The sequence below is a fragment of the Strix aluco genome, chromosome 21 (assembly GCF_031877795.1).
Source record: "Strix aluco isolate bStrAlu1 chromosome 21, bStrAlu1.hap1, whole genome shotgun sequence".
In the NCBI taxonomy this organism is placed as follows: Eukaryota; Metazoa; Chordata; class Aves; order Strigiformes; family Strigidae; genus Strix; species Strix aluco.
Genome location: NC_133951.1, coordinates 215,517 through 233,982, shown reverse-complemented (window position 1 = coordinate 233,982; position 18,466 = coordinate 215,517). Strand labels below are relative to the sequence as shown.

The 18,466-nt window shown below is 53.4% G+C and overlaps 1 long non-coding RNA gene across 1 annotated transcript; it reads right to left on the bottom strand.

The window, feature by feature from the left end:
• Positions 1-10,105: 10,105 nt before the first annotated feature.
• Positions 10,106-17,575, bottom strand: LOC141933033 (uncharacterized). Its single transcript, XR_012625980.1, has 4 exons — positions 17,187-17,575; positions 11,285-11,368; positions 10,758-10,813; positions 10,106-10,469 (listed from the first exon to the last, which is right to left on the bottom strand). It is a non-coding gene; the product is annotated as an uncharacterized LOC141933033 (long non-coding RNA).
• Between the last annotated feature and the right edge of the window lie 891 nt (positions 17,576-18,466).

Genomic DNA, 18,466 nt, shown 5'->3' with positions numbered 1-18,466 from the left:
ACCTGTATTGCTATAGAAATGTGCTCTGATCTGCCGTGTTTGCTCTAGTCTCTAGAATGATGTTCCTGCTTCAGCTGCTCAGTCTGACAATGGTACTGAGCTGTGACCTGAAGATGCTGTTTCCAGAGAAGCTCCAATACCTGTTGGGTGGCTTAAGGAGCTGACCTTGCTGCTGCTGACTTGTGTGTGGCTGCACCTCTGTGCAGATTCGGAGGGAAGGCGTATGCAGATGTATGTAGTCCCAGCTTGGCTGTTGCTGCTTCTGTTGCTGGAGTGACCTAATCCAAAGCAGAAAGACCAAGCTCAGCTGGGCTGGCTTAACTCTTGAGCCCCTCTTGGTGGGGGAAAACCATAATACTACTTTCAACCAAAGCCTGAAGAGTGATGTGAGGAACTGGCCTGTTTGTGTGCTGTCCTGACTCTCTGAAGCCCTGTTCTAGTCAAATCAGTAACTGCCCACAGACAGCACCAGGAAAAGCTGTTGCTGGGGTCTCTGCTTTTCTAACTTCAGCCAGCTCCTGTGCAGAACCTACACTGAGATAAAAGAGACTGACACAGTGTGAAACCTTCCTCCTCTTCAGCAGATGGTGTTTGTGACAGTGGACTTTGCTTGTGTTGTTATAACAGAACGGCCTGGTCTAGCCAAGAAATGGAAGGAGAAGCTGCAGTCTAGTCTTGCTGAGACTGGCTTGCTATGTAAACAGGGCCTGAAAGCCCTGATCACAAATGAACTCTTGCTTTTTCAAGGATCAGACTTTTCTGCCATCTTCAGCATACAAGGTAAAGTAACTTGCCTGCAGTCGGTAGCTCCAGTCCCTCTGCAGCATTCACAGCAATCTCCCGGGGCTCTCGATGGCTGAGGATGTGATGCGTGTTGCAATGTGAACTTCATGTCACCTTCACAGAAAACTTAAATGCATCTTAACTGGGGTTAACCTGGTGCCACTGCCTTAGGCTTTAGCAGATCAGTGCTGCATCTGTCCTAGCTGTGAACTCTACCTGCTTCATGCCGAAGAATCCTCACAGTTGGAGAAACAGTGCCCTTACTTGAGTGAACCACTGAGCTGGTGTGAGTTACTGGCTGGTACTGCTGACTGAGCCTGTCCCCGCATATCCTGCTAAAGGGGTGCACTGGGAAGGTGAAGCTGAACCTCCATCAGGCCCATTGCTATCAGACTGAGACTGCTGAGCACTAACTGCAGTGAGTACTTTCAAGATAAACCTCAGTCTCATACAGGGTGGAGAAGAAAAAGCATATTGCCCTGATATTGTCTGAAAGCAGCCTTCTGCATCATGACTGAGGGTGGAACCTGGTTACCAGCAAAAACCAGGTGTCATTTGGGATAATCCCTCCAAGAAACTGGGTTACCGATATTTCTGACCTTATTCTATCTATTGCATTCAAGATGTGATCAAACACTGAGCAAGTGTTGTTCCTTCAGCTGGAAGGGCCAAGAAACCATGTGCTCTGAGGCTGCTTGTGTGTCTCAGCTGGTCCCAGGCCTCCAGAAAGTCTTTCTTCTATTCCCTTCTGGGTATCTCTGACCATCTCCCTGTACCGAGTAATGCTGCTGCTCCCGAAGCATTGCGGGAGCTCTGCCTGACTGAATCAGCTACCTGAGCTGCTCTGCTCCTTACTCCTCCCGGTAGCCAGAGATCCTGTACCTCAGTCTTTAGCCTCCACTGAAAACCCTGCTGAGCCACAGCATTCTGAGAAGAGTGTGGCAGAGAGACTATTGCAGGCTCTGTTCCACGTTTGGTTAATACCTGGGGGAGATATTAACCTTCATGGGGAAAGGGGTTATGTACATCTGTCAGCTCTGCTATTCAAGCATGCAGCAATCCCATGGATGTTGACACCTCCACCTGAAATCTGAGAGCCAGCTCAGCCCATGCAAGCCCTATGTGCATCCCCCCTTGCTAGTCTGCCTCCGATAGCACCAGGCTTTCTCACAGCTCTTGGGAACAAACCTCACTTAGCCCTGACAAGCCTCAAAAGCTCTTTCACAGCAAGCCATGTGTGAACACAGCGTGTCCCATATCAGCATCATCTACCTGCCTCTATCCTGCCGGGTTACAATAGGCACAACAGGCCTGGACAGGTAGGAGGGCACTGGGCAGAGTTGATCTTAGGTGCTGGGGCGGGGGGTTCAGCCAGAGTGCACTCTTTCCCACAGTGCTCTGCCTTCCGCTAAAGAAAAGATCTCTCTTTAGTTCCTTTTTCACTCAAAGCTTTCAAAGAGGTACCGTATGGATGCTATCATGATGTTCATTAGTCTCTGTCTGAGCCCCCTCGTGCTGCAAAAATCCCTGGAGGGGATGGGCTGGAGTGGGATGGGTTTTGCTGCAGCTGAGCTCTGGTAGTTTTTCCCCTGAGGTTTCAAGAAGTTTCGTTCCACCCATGAGAAGTGCCAGGCATCAGGGGAAGATTTGTTTCTTGGCAGCTGTTCCCGTTTTGCTGTAGAAAACGGATGCTGTGCTAGGAATGCACCGTGACTAAAATTCCTCTGGGCTGCTCAGGTCAAATAGCAAATAGCAGCAATAGGGGAAGCAGGGGGCAGGAGAGCAGTTTCGCTCAGCAGAGAGCAAACAGGAGGGCCGAGCCCTTTTCTTTCCCTTTCATCTTCCCCCGAGCCAAAAAGCAGGAGCTGAGCAGTTTGAGGGAGAGGAGGGAGCTGGGGGTTAGCAGGCTGACTGCCTGCCTCCCACCTCTGGCAGCCACATAGTGCAGGCATGCATGCTTGGCTCTGCCTGTACCTGCTCTGGGGAGCTCTGGCATTGTCAGCCTCGTTGCTTTTGAGGTGGTGTCTAATCCCCTTGGAGAACAGACCACGTTCTCTCCATTTGTTTTGCAGAGGGCTCAGGGAAGCTTTCAGGATCAGAGGTTTAAACAAGGGGTGTGATGAGCAGTGACAGTTTGGGAAAAACACAAGCAGCAAAAGGTTTTGATACTGTCAGAGAACATGACAGGCAAGTTCACAGCCCCTGCAGGCCTTTGGCTTCTTGTTTTCTTTTGCCAAACAGGGAAAGCAACCCTGTGTGGCAACAGAGTCACAGGCAGTGACCCTGTGGCAGGCAGGGCAGAGCTGGAGATGCTGAGAGCAAAGCAGAAAGCCTAGGCAGGGGCTGGGAGAGGCGGGGATATGGCCTGCAGGGGCTAGGGAAGCTGGGCACCTCTTTTTTTGGGAGGATGCTGTGAGAAATCTGGAAACTCAGCTCCTCCAATGTGCTCAGCTCCGTCCACTGCACCCTGGATGCTGAAGTTGCTCTCAAGGCATCTCTTCCTGCTGCTCAGGGGCTGCCAGGGCTGCCAGGACCTCTGGGACTGGAGAGTGAGGGGTGAGAGGTGCAGGCAGCCCAAAACCTGCCTCCCTGCCCTGCGCTGGCTGAAGGTGCCAGGACCAAGGATCGGGCCGTGGGTGGGTCAGGAGCACGGTGTGGACATAGCCCTAATGCTGCAGCCCCTCGACACCACTGCAAAATGGGTCACCCCATAAAAACAGACCTTGCCTTGTTCCCAGACTAAAAGAAGGGGTTGTGTGATAAAAAGCTGCAGCTGGTCTCTCTAATCTCCTACCAGCGTCTGCATTAATTGAAAAGACAGTGACTTCCTTGATGCTGGGCAATTTTTTTCTGTGCACGCATCCAGCTAATCAATTAAGTTTCTCAGCAGCTTCCTCCAGCATTCAGGCTTGGAGGGTGGAAGGAATTTGTTATTCTAGGCACTGTTGGAGAGGCATGAACTGTACTAAAAGCAAATTGGTTGCGCTTTCCAAGCACTGACACTCTTCACTCACAGCTCGGCTTTCTGGTCCTCCTCCCTCAACCTCCTCCCTGCTCTCCTGAGCACCTCCTGAGCAGCCCTGGTGCCTCCACCCTGAGCAGCCCTGGTCCAACGGGCTCTGACAGATCTGGCCTGAGGCGCATCAGCTCCGCACTACGCTGCACCCTGCGGTGGTGGGGCTGGGTGCTGGGGATGCTCTGAGTCCCAGGCAAAGGCACAGTTGTTTTCTTTGGGGTAGGTTCTTTGTACGGCAGGTCAGTTTGGCTGTACAAGGGCCCGATCCTGCTGGATGGCTTCTCACCTGCTTTCCCAGCTGTAGCTAGTACAAACTGGCAAGGCTGGGTGCCACACTGCAGTCATGGGGACATGCCAGCATATGTTGGTTTGTCCCTTAGCTTATCCCTCTGCTAAAAATATATTCTCTCTTGATGCTTTTTTTCCTTTTCCCATCTTGTTTTCCTCCTTCTTCCTTGTTGTTCCTTGCCCTGCCCAGGCGTGGTCCTCCACATATGGGAGGGAGAAGCTGATGGATGTGTTCACATCCATCCCAGTGACCTTGGGCTTTGAGGAGCTGAGCACTGGACTGAGAAACGGAAGTGGAAGGGTTCAGCGGGGTGGGTGGAGGCACCAAGAAATATGGGGTATTTGGGGTGATCTCAGGAAGATTTATGGATGGTTGAGAGGAACAGCATCTCCTGCCAGCTCGGCTACACCCTGGTTCTCTGCTAGTGGGAATGGGGATATTTTTTCTGCATGTTTAGCAATGCAGTGGCTTAAGCATGAGAGCAGCAGGATTGCCGGAGTCAGGAGGGCCGCAGAGGTTTGTTAGGAGCTCAGCCAGTTGTGTAAAACTCCTTACTCCCCACACTTTGGCCTGTCAGGATAGACTCACGCATCTTCCCAGGCCAAGGAAAACTTGGCCCAAGCAGAGCAGAGCCGCTGTTGTGCTGCTGGCCGGGTGGCTGGTGCATAGAGATGGCCACAGCTTGAATCCAGCCTGGCCTGGAGGTAATCGAGGTCTTTTCCATTGGGTGCTGCCTGGCAGCATCAGTGATGCCAGCTCAAAGCCTTCCTGTGGGCTTCTTGCCTTGTTGCCCCAACGTGTCATCCTGCTTAGAAATCTCAGCAGAGGACAAGAAGGAACGGGTGGAGAAAATGACCCATGAGGGTTGTCTTTATCAGCAAGAGGATTTCAGCCACCTCTAGTCCTGTTCTCTATAGCAAAATAACCTGGTGCTAATGGCATTGCTTCTGTAGGATAATTCCCATAGATGTTCTGCTTGGGAAGTAATTTGGTGAACCAGGAAAGAGAACCCAGGATGCCTGCTACCAATCTTCTTTCCAAGCTGTTACACAATTCTACTCTGGGGTTAAACTAAAAACATCTGGGAATAATCAAAGCTATTTAGGCTCTGGGAAAGCATGGCTGGAGAAAGTTTGAAGGAAGCATCTTGAAAGCTCAGCATTGTTAAAAACAGTCTGGAAGCCCTGGAAATTAAAACTAGGGTAACATCTACAAAGAGTGAGGAAGTATCAAAAGAAGGATCTAATATCCTCTGAGGAACAGAGAGGAGCCAGAATGAATTGTAATGCTCGAGCCTCTGCTAAGCTACAGGGCATTAAAAATTGCTTTGGAACAAACAGATCTGCCTTTCCTGCGGTTTCCACTGGCAGGGAAGCAGAGGGAAAGACCAGGGGTCTGTCTTAAAAACAGCCTGGAGGGTGGAAGTAAGATTTAATGACACATAATCACAATCCTCCAAAAGCCCAGTAAGGCCGATGCAGAGCCTGCAGTGAGCGGTACCTGCCAGGGCTGGCTCAGGGAGGATGCAGGGCACGCAGTGGAGGTTTGAGGCCAAACTGCATCCCTGGCAGGGTGCCACCAGCCAGAGTACAGCTGTGGCAGGGAGGAATGTAACCCACAGGCTTTGCTTCCCAAGTGATGGGATGCATGCTTGGGCTGGCCGATGGCATCTCCACGGGAAGGGGAACGGGAGGGATCGTGGTTTCCGAGCCGTGTTCCCCATGGAGGGTGACAGTGCCTTGCTGCCTCCCACCGTGGGGAGCGTGCTCAGGCCTCCTCTGGGGTGGCAGCAAAAATGACCGTAGGATCAGCTTCTGAGCCTGGTGGATAACCCAGGGCTGGCAGCTGGAAACACTGTCCATGGGGGTGTCTGGCTGGCAGCAGGGACCGTGGCACTCCGTGTGCTTGCTGAGCTACCTGCAGCGCTGACCCTCCTCCTTTTGCAGGAGCCGGGGGGGCTGCTTGCCTGGAGTGACTCAGAGAAAGGCCACAGAGCCTCATCAGTGGAAATCCCTTTTAGCATCACTAGGAAGGCAAGTCTGTTGCTGGGAAATCTCACTGCTGCTGATTTATAGGAGCTTTAATCTTGAAAGGCCTCTCTCAGTGCTTTCTGTTCCCTCTTCTACCACTCTACATCTCCTCGTGTCTGGGGTACAAGCCCCCAACATCTCCAAGAGATGGAAAAGCAGCCTGGGCATGGGGAGTGTGGACACACTGGAGAAAGGACAACAGGACAACCAGCCACCGCAGGAGCCAGGGAAATGGTTAAAGATTTGGGGAGTCCAGATCTGCCGCATCCTCCATGACAATCTGGCCTCCCCAGCATCCTTGTAAATGAGAAACCGCATAAGCCTCACACTCTATTATTGCTACAGAGCATTAGAGTCTCTCATTTAGGATAAACATTCTCATCTCCAGCAGAGCATGAATAACATTAAATGAGATAGTTAAAATGTTTCAGGCCAATTATAGCCCTGGTGTAACTTCAGCAGAGTTACACCAGGGATTAATTTGATCCGGAGAGCTCTGCCTCCTGTTCTGAACTGGGATTCCAGCATGGGTAATTACATCCTGCCTCTCTGCACTTCCTCTGGAGTTTTAATTGGGTTGAATGGACCAAATCCGCAGCAAGTGTAAATCAGTGTAATTGAGCTCTCTCTGGAGAGGAACCCTGCTGATTTACACCCTCAAATCTGGGCCAGCCTCTAGCCTCTAGCCAGCGAAGGGCAGCATGGGCTGGGGTTGGTGCAAGGAAACTGTCCCGACCCAGCACCAGTCTCCCTGCAAAGGACTACTCAACTGCTGCCACCAAATTTCCAATCTCCTACTAAGAGCCGCGAGAGCTCTGCCCTCTCTCTCTGCCATGTCAGTGCAGGTCAGGTCTGCTCTGGGGTACAGGTGGTCCAGCGTGGGTGCACAGCAGCCTGCACCCCGCTGTACCTTCTGCCGGTAAACCCACCACTCCAATCATGGTGGGGGGACTGGCCCTCACCTCCCAGCCTGGATCCCAGACCAGGCTCCCTGTGCACTGAGACAGGCAGCTGGACAGTCTCCCTCTTCCACTTCCCAGCCCTCTCAGTAAATCAGCGTTAATGAGGGACATTTGACCCTCTCTTTCCCTGAACAGCCTTAAAAAGCATTTTTGTTCCATGAGATAGTTAAGAAACTTGAAGCAATTTCCTCCCCGTGCTTCTACTGTCGTTTTTTGGTTGATTTTTTTTTTTGAGAAAAGCAAAAGTTATAGGGTACAAGCAGCCTTTAGGATGCCTCAGAAGTGGGAGCAGAGGAGAGACAGCAGTGTCTGATATGGAGGGGGTGGAGCAGACAGGCCAGTCAAGATGGGGTGACCCCAGCACTGGTCCACTTGGTCTGTCAGAGCGACGATGTGTGCAACCGAGGCAGGAAAGTCAGAGCTGGGAAAGTGCACTCGCTGGCTGTAATTAGGAATTTAATTGTGAGGCGTTATCTCACTGAGTTGGAGCCTATACCGAGCCATACATCCTCCATAGCCAATTGTATACAGGGGCGACATTGGAGGGAAGGGTGCTGGGAACGGTCTCCCTCACAGATTTCCAGGGCTTTCTGCTGCTGTGTGGTCCCTTTCCCTTCTCACAGAGAAATGATGGAAACAGACAGTCAGATAAACCCCAGGGAGCTGGGCCTAGCAAGGCCCCACAGCTTTGCCCCCTCCTCCAGGCTGCATGGGACTGCTGGTCCCACACCACCTCCACCACCCCCCAGCTGGGTTAGCCCACTCGATGTTTCATTTCCCTTTTGTTTTTTCCCAAAGTGTATTTTCGTGAGGACAGAGATGGAAAGAAGAAGAGCAGAGATGTCACAATCCTTCCTTCCTCCTCAAACAAATGGCATCTCCTCAGCGGGACCACGATGGTGGGACCATGTCCTTCAGCCTCCTGACCCCGAGGAGACCATCAGCATCCCACCCCTCAGAGAGCCACCGGTGACACCGCACCTGGTCTGTGAGGGCTGTCACTACCAATTCTGTGTTTCTTGTAAAGCAGAGGGTGGTTTTGGCCGGCAGAGAGGACGCAGTTAATGAGGTTAAGCAAATTCCCACTCCCACCCACCAAGGGCCTTCTGGGACCATCACAAATCTCAGCACAGACAGCAAACACCTCATCTCAGCCAGCAGCCCTCAGGCAGCCACTCGCTGCAGGCAGGCTCACCCGCTCTTAGCTCAGCTGCTGGCTGCGGCTGATTGAGTAAATAAAGAACATTTCTCATGAAATACACCCTCTCAGAGGTCCCCAGGCGGAGAGCTGGCCTTTCCATGGCTCAGGAAACCTTTATCCCCCAAATCTACACCACCCCCATGCAGTCGATTTAGCAAGCGATGTTTGCACACCCAGGTTTGCAGTGCGCTGACCCCGTTCCCAGCAGCTCCATGACATTTGCAGGCGCCATTTCCAGCTGGCCCATGTTGCCCTTTCTGGGATTTTTTGTTTGCTAGTTTGGAGGGGGAGAAAGGTCAGAGTTACTGATGGTAAGGTCCAGACTGAAATCTGGATTTTCCCTAAGTTCAGGATGACTGTGCCTGGGCTAACTCTGGAAATTTGGGCTCCAGTTGGCTACCCTCAGCGGGTTACATGAGGCTCTGCTCCTAGTCTTTAGGGCTATCACAGCTGCACCATTTGCACATCTTTCTTGGGGCTCCTCTCCATCCTGTTTCTGACCTTGTAGATCCTCCCTGTTGCTCATCCCTGCCCACCCAGAGCCGAACAGCCTCAGCCCTGATGCCTCCTCTGCAGCTAAGCCCCTGACCTTTATTTTCCCTTAAATCAATAGAAAAAAGCCGTGCTACAGCAATACCAGCATGTCAGGGGAGTCCAGGTGATTTATATCATCTAAGGAGCTGATTCTGCTTTTGAGGCTTCAATCCTGATAAGCTTTCATCTTTCCAGCCCCCAATCTCTTCTGCACTGCCTTCGGTGCATGTACATTTTATTCATCCCCTGACCTTCCTGGCATTATTGACTCTCCATCTTGCTTTTAGTCTGCTATAAAATGAAGGCAGCTCCAGGTGAAACAGCAGTTTTATCCTTCCTGATCATAATATTTCCTTTACCAAAAAGAAGAAAAAAACCATTTAAAGTGAGTTGAGGTTGTAAAGGCTTAATTAAAAAGCTTCAGGGGAAAAAAAAATCTATTAGGAAAACTCTATAGGCTCTTGTGAAATTCTCACCGTGGAGAACCAAGCTGCTGGGAGCTCTTGTCTGTATGTCTGACCTTACCTCGGTGGCGGGGAGGTGACCCTACAGCCCCAGGATGGGGAGAAGGTGCTGCCATCAGCCAGGAGCATCCTGGTCAGGAGCCACATCCCAGGCTTCTTCCCCACCATCACTGGTCAGCTGCTCTCCTTCCCCCGTTGCTGTGTCCTGCTCGTGGCCACCAGTGGTGGTCAGCTCCCAGAAAGGAGCAAACAGCCTGTTCTGGGTGCAAAGGGGGTGTATTTGGCACTGAAAATTCATGCCAGCTGCAGTGAGGCTGGAGCAACTGTGCCCGCAGAAAGGATTCTGCTGTGTGACGACTTCACTCACCAAAAAAGCAAAGACCTGTCTCCTTCTGCCTTGTATGTATTCGCAAAAGCTTTGGGAGCTGCTTTTTCAGTTAGCTTGAAGCTGATGTTTGCAAGTCCACCGCTCCCAATGACTGATCAATCCACACTGATAGACTTTTCCCATCAGAACATTTTTTTTTTCCAATAGGACACCGAGTTCTCAAACAAATGAAGGCTTGCACAAGAAATCGTCTGCCTCAGTTTGGCAGCAAACAGAAAACAGGAATATTTTTCTTTATTCTAAACCCAAATTTTTGTGGCTAAATAGAGCCAAAAATATATTCCCCCCCCCCACCCCCCCCACTTCTCCCAGACACGAGACATCTCTGAATTCTGAAAGCAACTCTTCCCCACCACAAATGGACCAAATAAACCCAGCACGAGACTGGTGCTTAGTAGAAACAGATGCGCCTCTAATGCTGTCATCTACAGCAAGCTGTGTCTGCAAACTGATCTTTTATTAACGTATTTATATAGATGGGAAAGCTGCAGAGGGTGTGTGAACCCCACCGCCGGGAGCAGGACACTTGCTCGCCCCATGCTCGCAGGCTGCGTTTTGGCTTGCAGAGGGCATTGCCATGGGGCTGCTGGCCACCCCCCAGGGCTCAGCCTTAAAGACAGGCAAATTTCTTTTCTGTGCCAGCATTTAACCCAGTGCCTGGTCCTCCTTGAGCTGCGGGAGGGGAGCTGGGGTGATGTGGGTTTGTCGGTGTGCAGGTTGGCTTTGTGGGTTGTGTTGCTGGGGATTTCGGCATGTGCCAAGGCTGGGATGTGCTGGGTGCTGGCTGCAGGGTGCAGGGAAGCTGCAGGAGGAGAAGGAGTCACTGTTAATCATTTGCTGAGCTTGGACAGACTAGGTTATGAGCCTTGGGGGATCTGCCAAAGGGAAGGCAGGGCAAGGTGAGTCCCTGAGCTGCCCACGGGAGCCCATTCAGGAGGGCCTTGTAGGCTGGGGGGGATTAGAAAAGACAGTCCTGGCCTCAATTCCCCCCTGAACCCCACACACATGCCCCAGCCCAGGCCAGGGTCCCCTCACCCTGGACACCAAAGGTTTCCGCCCGGGGCCAAGACAGCGGTGTGAGTTGCCCTACCTTTGCTGGGAGCCGCAGACCGACAGCCTGGAGCCAGCCCTCACTCCCTGGGGTCACTGTGCAGGACACAAAGCCACATCAGTCCCAAATCCCCACATCACATGCACCCCATGCTCCCCCCAGCTGGTCCACCACCGGCTCTGCTGTCTTTTCTGTCCCTACGAGGTGCTCCTGGCATCCAGGCAGCAGGCAGGAGGCCACCAAGGAAGGGCTGGATGTGCCCTCACCTGGGAACTGAGCTGCTATTGAAAGTGTTGGAAAAATGGGCTTTTCCCTTCCAATCTGGCTGTTTGAGGCTCTAATTTCCTTCCCCCAGAGTGAGCCACTTTTCTAGAGGCTTCACAGCCTCACCAGTAGGCAGAGACCTATAAATCCTGGATGAAACAGAAGGAAACCATCACTAAAATGCCTGAGGGGTCTGTGAGCAGGACAGAAAGGCAAAGACCAGGCTTTTTACCCCAAGCTAACACTTTCTTCCCACAATTTCCCCAAAGCTACATCTATCTCAAATAACTACTACATCCCACCTGGGTTTTGCTCCGAAGCGGTGTTACGTGGTATGAGGGTCAGAGCCAGCCTCTCTCCTGGTCTCTTCTTCTCCCTCAGGATGCCTGGGGACAGAGGAGATGGGGTGAGCTGTGGGCAGCGGTGCTGACTGCAGCCCTTTCTAAATTAAAGCAAAAACTTGCTGCAAGAAAGGGTGGCTTTGTATCGTAGGAGCTGAGCCCTCGGTAACATCAAAAACCTCATTTTCCCCATGTCCCCCCGGCTCTGCAAAGCACCGTGCAGCAGCAGGGGTGAACGGCCCTTAGAGCGGGACCAAGCACCTCAGTTTAAGTCCCACGAGGAATTGCTGGAGCACAGTTTAGCCTGGAATAAGCTGATTTTATCCAACAATTTTTTTCTTTTTTGCCAGGAAATAAATAAATCATACAAGTTCTCCATCACTCACTCTCTCCAACCAGCTGTCCCTTTATCACGACCCATCCTTCCCCTGGGCTTTGGAACTGGGTCAGTGAAAGACATCCGGCAGCGGTTGCTTCCCACTGAAATTCGTAGAAAGCAGATATGACCCCTGGGTGCTTCTGAGTGCCCCAACTTTGCGTTTTCGACACCCATCTTAGTCTGGAGCAGGGTGGCTGGAGGAGCAGGCAATGCCCAAGCAGAACCCTCAAAGAGACCCGGGGCTCAGCCAGCCGGTGCTCATGGCTTTGCATCTTTGCTACCTGGTAGGGCCTGAATGTCTCAGAACATCTATCCCCTGTCAAACCTGGCTGAAATAAGCCAGCAGGCTCAGAAGCCGTTTGGGGAGCAGTCACACGCGTGTGTGCGTGTACACACACACACAGAGCGATCGCACAGCACTTATTGCCTGTGGAAACCAGGCAAAAGAGGGAGCAGCTTGATCCTCACCCTTGCTCTGCTTTCAGTATTATTCTCTGCCAGGTTACACCTGATGGTAAAAGGGAATTTGCGCTCGATGTGTTGGGGACCAGGTCTTGGGACAGAGCTCGTCTCACCCTGAACTTGGCTGAAACAAGCCCAGGAACCTCCTTAAGCCGCTGAAGGAGCCCTGCAGAGACCAGAGAGGTGGGTAAAACCCATCCCCACTTCCAGATACCCAGCTGGCTTTTCCACTTCTGAAGCACAGCTCCTTTCCAGTGCTAGAATTTGGGGTCACTTTCAATAACTCGCTCAAAAATCAGAAGAAAAAGCCGGAGATGCTCTCTGAGTCACTGGCATGTTGTTACCAAGGACACTAAGGTTCTTGATTTTGAAGAAGAGATTAATTACATTCTACAAATAGACATTTTATCTGCATTGAAGAGCAGCAAGAGCTAGTTCTTTTAGTGTAGCTCATTATGTATCAGCAGGTAGTATTGTGACAGATGTAGGAATCCAGTCGTATTGTCACTTGGGTTTAATCATCAGAAAGCTGTCTTCCCCCGGTCAGCTTCTAGTGAGGATTTGTAATATTTACATAGCACTTGGGGCTGGCTTCTTTATTGCTGGAGTCTGTATTCACTCGTCAGTATCTCATTATGCATGTGCCAGTATTAATTGCATTTAGAAATGAGATTCTAAAGGAGAAGTGAGAGCTATTTAGACCTCCATTCAGCTTGAAAGACAGCAGCTTTCTGTGTGACAGCTCTCGAGATGTTCTTTGCTCGGCTTTCTCTCCAGCTGAAAAGCAGGTGTTGGAGAGAGTTGGTGTCGGAGCCACTGTATCAGCACTGCCTTTTGTGCATGCCCAGACATTTATATAACCGTCAGTATAATGACTCCGCAGAAGTGGCACAGAATTGACCCTTCTGGTACTGGATTCAAGCACAGCAAGGTAGAGAGTGGATCTGCTCAGTTGCTATACAGATATAAGGGGAAAGTGATGTTAAGTCTTGTCTCCTGTGGAAAAAAGGGGATTATTTTCTTGCTGGTGGGTTTGGGGGTTATTTGTCAGCTTGGCTGTGCCTGCAGCACTTTGGAGCTGTGTTTGTGGCCTTGCTAATGTATTTAAAGTCATACAGAAATTCAGCTGACACTTGTCTGTGCATGCCTGCTGCGCGCTGATTGCTCCAGCCCGGAGATGCAGAGCTGTGTGCCGCTGCTGCCGGCTGCCAGCCATGCCTGGGCGGTGGAAATGAGGAGGTCACGTCCTGCTTCCCAGAGGGGACTAAGCTGGAAGGTTAAATCCAGATGATGCCAAGCTACTGGCTCTGTTTTCTCCAGCCTGAGGTGCAGAGGGTCTGTTCTCGCCTTGCAGCACGGTGTGTGGGGTGCTATGAGGGTGTCCTCGTGGGGGGAGATCGGCACAGGCACCAAACGCTCCCTGTCTCCATGGCCCTGGCTCCCACTCCTAGGAAAATCACCTTTCCAGGTCTCTGGGGAATCTTGTCCAGCCTGTTGTGAGGGGGCTGAGAAAGCAGCAGTAAAAGCAAATCCACATTTCACTTCCCCAAAAAGCCTCCTTTGCTTTGCCATAGTCCGGCCCTGCCCCACCAAGTCCCTGACTTGATCCCTCTCCAGGAGCTCTCCATGGGGGTCGTCTCCTCTCACAGACCCGGTTCTTCTTCCCAGCAGGCTCCTTGGGGTGCTCCTGTACTCCCTTGGGTGCTCACTGCCCTGCATTCTGCCACGCTGGACCAGCACAGAGACCAAACCCCGGGCTTGGGGTCAGCAGCATCTCTACCTCCCCAAACCCACACACTGCTCAGGAGCAGGCAGTGAGCAGCTCCTGCTGGGGGGGAACGGAGGGGAGGAACATGAGAAAGGCAAACAGAGCAGACATCTGTAACCAGTCCTGGCCCCTGGCCAGGGCCTTCTCATTAAATATCGAATAAAACAAAGAATAAATCACTGCTTGTTGAGGAAACCCAAGCACTGAAGCCCAAGGAGTCCCCCTTGACCTTCCTGTCCCTTGACGGGGAGGTTAGCCCAAGGTAGCATTTCAGTTTGCTTTTCACCTCCAGCGAGGGGGGGATAGCAGACCCCAGGGCTGGGCTGATAGGAGGAAACCCTTCAAACCTCTCCTGTCGAGACAGTGGCAGCCAGCTCCAGGGGCCAACCCTAACCCCAGGGACCCACAGCTGAGCCCCCCAGCCCTGCAAGTGGGGGCCAAGGACAACCCGTGCTGTCCCTGGCAGCCCCAAGGCATATAAATAGAAGATGGGACGTGAAGGAGGTCAAGTGAGCAGGGGATTTCACATAATCTGATCTTGCCTGTGCTGTTCATTTGTGTCCTTTGCCCAGGACACATGCTCTGCTTCCCACACAGGGACGTCAGAGCCAGAGGGATGTTCCTGCACTGAGACAGCTTTATCCCATGGAACATGCGGACTCCTGTCTTTTTCTTCACTGTGTTCTGGTTTTCAGGGTTATCTTTAATCCAGGAGTCATCCAGACCAGTACACATGGAAAATCCTGGTCTTTGTTGCTGTATAGGGTCCTGGTGCCTGCCCAGCCTGGTCCTCTAACTCACCAAAATCCAGTTGGATCAAAACTGGATTGGGGCTCTGGTGCCTTGGTCTGGACGATGCTGTCTGCCCTCCACCGTACCCATCCAACGCCTCAGTCCTTCTGCCCTGGTCACCTGTACCGCTCCTCCCCCGTCCCTGGCCAGCAGCACTTCTTTCTCTTGCTTCTGCTCCTTCTCTTTTCCAAACTACGAATGGCTGGAGACAAATCCTCTCCTGGTATAAAGCTGTCAGTGGAACTGCACTGATTTATGTCAGTGCAGAGTGAGGTGGAGAGGTAGGAGTCCGAAATGGAGCAAGTAGAAAACCTGTTAATAGCCACTGGTCTTTAATGGTGAGAGCAATTAATCACCAAAAGAACTAATCTAGTGGCGTACGGCTTCTCTATTGGCTGGTGACTGCATCCAGACAAGGTGCCTGTCTGAAAGCCGCAGCGGGGCTCAGAGGAAGCTTCTCCTGGCCATCCAGCCGTGAGTCTCCCTCGTGCTCCCTGGGGCCCCGCACCATGCCGGGCAGCCCTCGTGCCTAGTCCAGCCTTGAGCTGCCTTGAGCTGCCGGTGCCAGCCACGCTCCCTCCTGGCGCTGCGTTGCTGTCTCCCTGGCCATGTGTTGATGATGATGGTGGTGATGATGGCAGTCAGGTGCAAGGTCTGACCAGGCTGCAGGGCCCCTGTTTAGACGTGGTGGAAAGGGTGCTGACCCTGTCATGACTGGAGATAGCCAGGGCAGCCCCTCTTTCCCTCCCAACCCCAGATTTTTCAGGTCCAGTCTCCATCCTACCTCCTCCTGTAAAGTTTTGTGCTTTCCCACTGCTCAGTCCTAACAGCAAGGACACGGTAGCTGAGCCACAAAACAGTCCTGCATCCGTGACACCTTCTCCCACACCTGCACACTTTGCTTGCTCCTAACAGGGTGCTGAGCCAGCCACAAAGCTGCCCCCACACCCCTGCCCCGGCCACCCTGATGGCAGCTCACCCCTGCTCCCACAAGCAGGGCTTGTGCTGCACCTGGATCTGCCTCCCCAGGGCCAGGGTCCTGGTCTGCCCGCGTGCTGCCAGAGCCAGTGCCATCACTGCAGGTGGCCTGTCCTCCCACCACGTACCTGTCCTGTGTGCGGGCAGTGCTGCCTGCTCACCCTGCAGCTTCCCAAGAGATGGACCTGCAGGCTGCCAGCCCTGCCAGCCTCGCCAGCCGCCCCCGTACCCCCTGCCCAGAGACAGCACCCACCTCTGCAGTGAGCACATGTTTGCTCAGGCACTTAATGAGTCTTTAATTTAGCTGCTGCTACAGGTAGCACCGGGAGGGCCCAGGGCACGCAGGCCGGGAGATGCCTTCCCTGCTTCCAGTCTTGTTTCTCCCTCCCCTGACTTAATTGACTCATTAAGTGCCAATTTCACCTCCCCATTTTCAGATGTCTCCAGTCTCCACTGGTAAATAGATTTGTGCGTCTCCAGCGGAAACCTCCTCGAGCTGAGCCTGGCATTGGAGCAAGTGGCTGCACAGCAGACGAGGGCGATGCTCAGCTCTGCCAGGAGCGTGGCCCCGCTGCTGCTGAGCTGAAGCCAAGTGAGTGCTGAATGGGAACAAAACTCCCTCCCGAAAGACACCGGGGAGCTGCAGGTAGTGGAAGCCGCAGCCGCCGGCACCGTGCCTGTGGCGCAGTGGGGATGCACCGAGCAGGAGGTGACCCTGCGCTCCGGTCGCGGCTTTGTCATTGCCTTGATGTGGGACTGCAGCAAGTCCCTTCCCATCTGCTCCCTGCCATTGCCTCGGAGCCAGGACATGTGTGAGTGTGTGTGCGTGCGTGGGCCCGGAGCACAGCGCAACAGGGCCACGGCTTCAGGGTGGTGGCTGCTGGCTCATCTGAGAGCCAACATTTAGCTGATGCTCTCAAGCACCCTCCATACCCAGACCCTCATCCAACCTCCCAGCACCCCAGGGGTGGAGCGGGACCTCCTCAGGCTATTTCAGCCAGCTGGGCGCTGCTGGGTGTCATTGGCAGCCTGGTGATGTCCCCATGGCCGAGAGTACTGCTTGGTCTCCTCCCCAGCCGAGCCATGAAGACAAACAGGGAGCCAGGCTGCTTGTCTGGATGGGTAGCAGGGTGCTGGACTGTTCCATTTAGGAAACACCTTGATGGTGCATGTAAAAGCATCCCAGGAGTTCAGCCCTGTCCCTTTACACCAGAAACACAGGGACCAATCCTGCGTTTCCTCCTTGCTCGCACTGGTGCAGCAGGGGGGAGGTGAGATCACATCACAGAAGGCTCCCCTCTGCCCAGCTCAAGGGAATGTCTCCTGCTGTCACCCAGAGGACTGAAACTAGAAGGACAGCAAGTATCTCCAAGGATGGGCCTTAGGCTGAGTAGCAAGATCCTGCACCCCAAGGCCACCCCTCACGCTCCCATCCACAGCCGCAGGGCCCCGAGGGGACAGGAAGGGGACGGGAGAGGACTTACGGTTCGACTTTGTTGAAGAAGCGGCGCCGCAGCATCATGACCAGCGTGCCAAGGAGCAGGAGGGTGGTGCACATGGTGTTTCCTCCATCACCACGCAGCGCCGCCGGCCCCTCGCATCCCTCCCGGAGGCACCACTCGGTCCAGGGCTGTCACCCGTGCCTGACTGGCCCGTTACCCTGGCTGGCGGGCACCTCTCCCCAGTAGCCACCTGAAGGCTCTCAGGACTGGTTTTAGGAGGAATTAGGGCAGGATCAGATGTAATTAAGAGACAACAAATGAGGACGCTCTCCTCTGACCTTCGGATGGGAGCCGAGTGGCTGGTCTGTGACCCACTGAGCACTTAATTGGTTTCACATGTGGTGCTTCCACCCCAGCTGGCCCCTGGCCCTGCACCTCAGCCAGGCAGCCTCCGGGGTGACGTGTGAGGGACCAAACCCATTCTCACCCCATCCACCTCAGGGCTCCCCCAGCCTGTCTCCCTGCCCCCACCAGCCCCATCACCACCAGGGCTGAGTGCTCCCCTCTGCTCCCCTCTTTCCCGTGTGCCACCTTGCCCCCCTCTCCTCCTTTTCCCTCCAGCTCCTGTATCCTTCCTTCTGCCAGACCTGCCTCAACCTGCTCCCCCCTTCCCGGCTCCGGTAATCTGACAGGCTCAGACCTGCCTGTAATTCCCCGTGGACGCGTCTCAGCCAGCTGATCCTGAGACCTTGTCTGCATCCTCCCATTGCCCGGGCTGGGTTTGCCTCCTTCCTGCTCTCCCACCGCTCAGCAGCATGCACACCCCACGGCACAGCTCTGGCCCCATGGTCTCCCCGCAGACCTCTGTGCCTGTCCCATGGCCAGGGAAGCCTTTCCCTCCCCTATAAGCTTCTTGGGTGTCCCGGTCCAGGGCAGTGAGATGCCTTCACACACCTTGTCCCAGCTCACCCCTTTGCAACGCAAAACACGTCTTCTGGAGTCGAGTGACTTTGTGGGTTTAGGTTAAAGAGAACAACTGGGAAAGAAACCTCTGTAAGAGGGAGGGCGAGGGGAAGACAGCTGTGTGTGTGCATGCACTCCTGTAGGGTTTAACAGTGCATGAGGGTCCTGACCTGGAGAAGAGTCTTGGAGCAGGCAGGGAGCCGTGGACACTGGCTTCCCGGGCAGCCATGGATCATTCCCCCTGTGGGTTTTTGTCCCCATGTGGATTTTTGCCCCCAGTGGGGCTTTGCTGTGAGGGTCCTCAGGTGAATGCTCTCTGCTGCCCACACCCCCAGCGTTACCTGCCCCACACCGACACC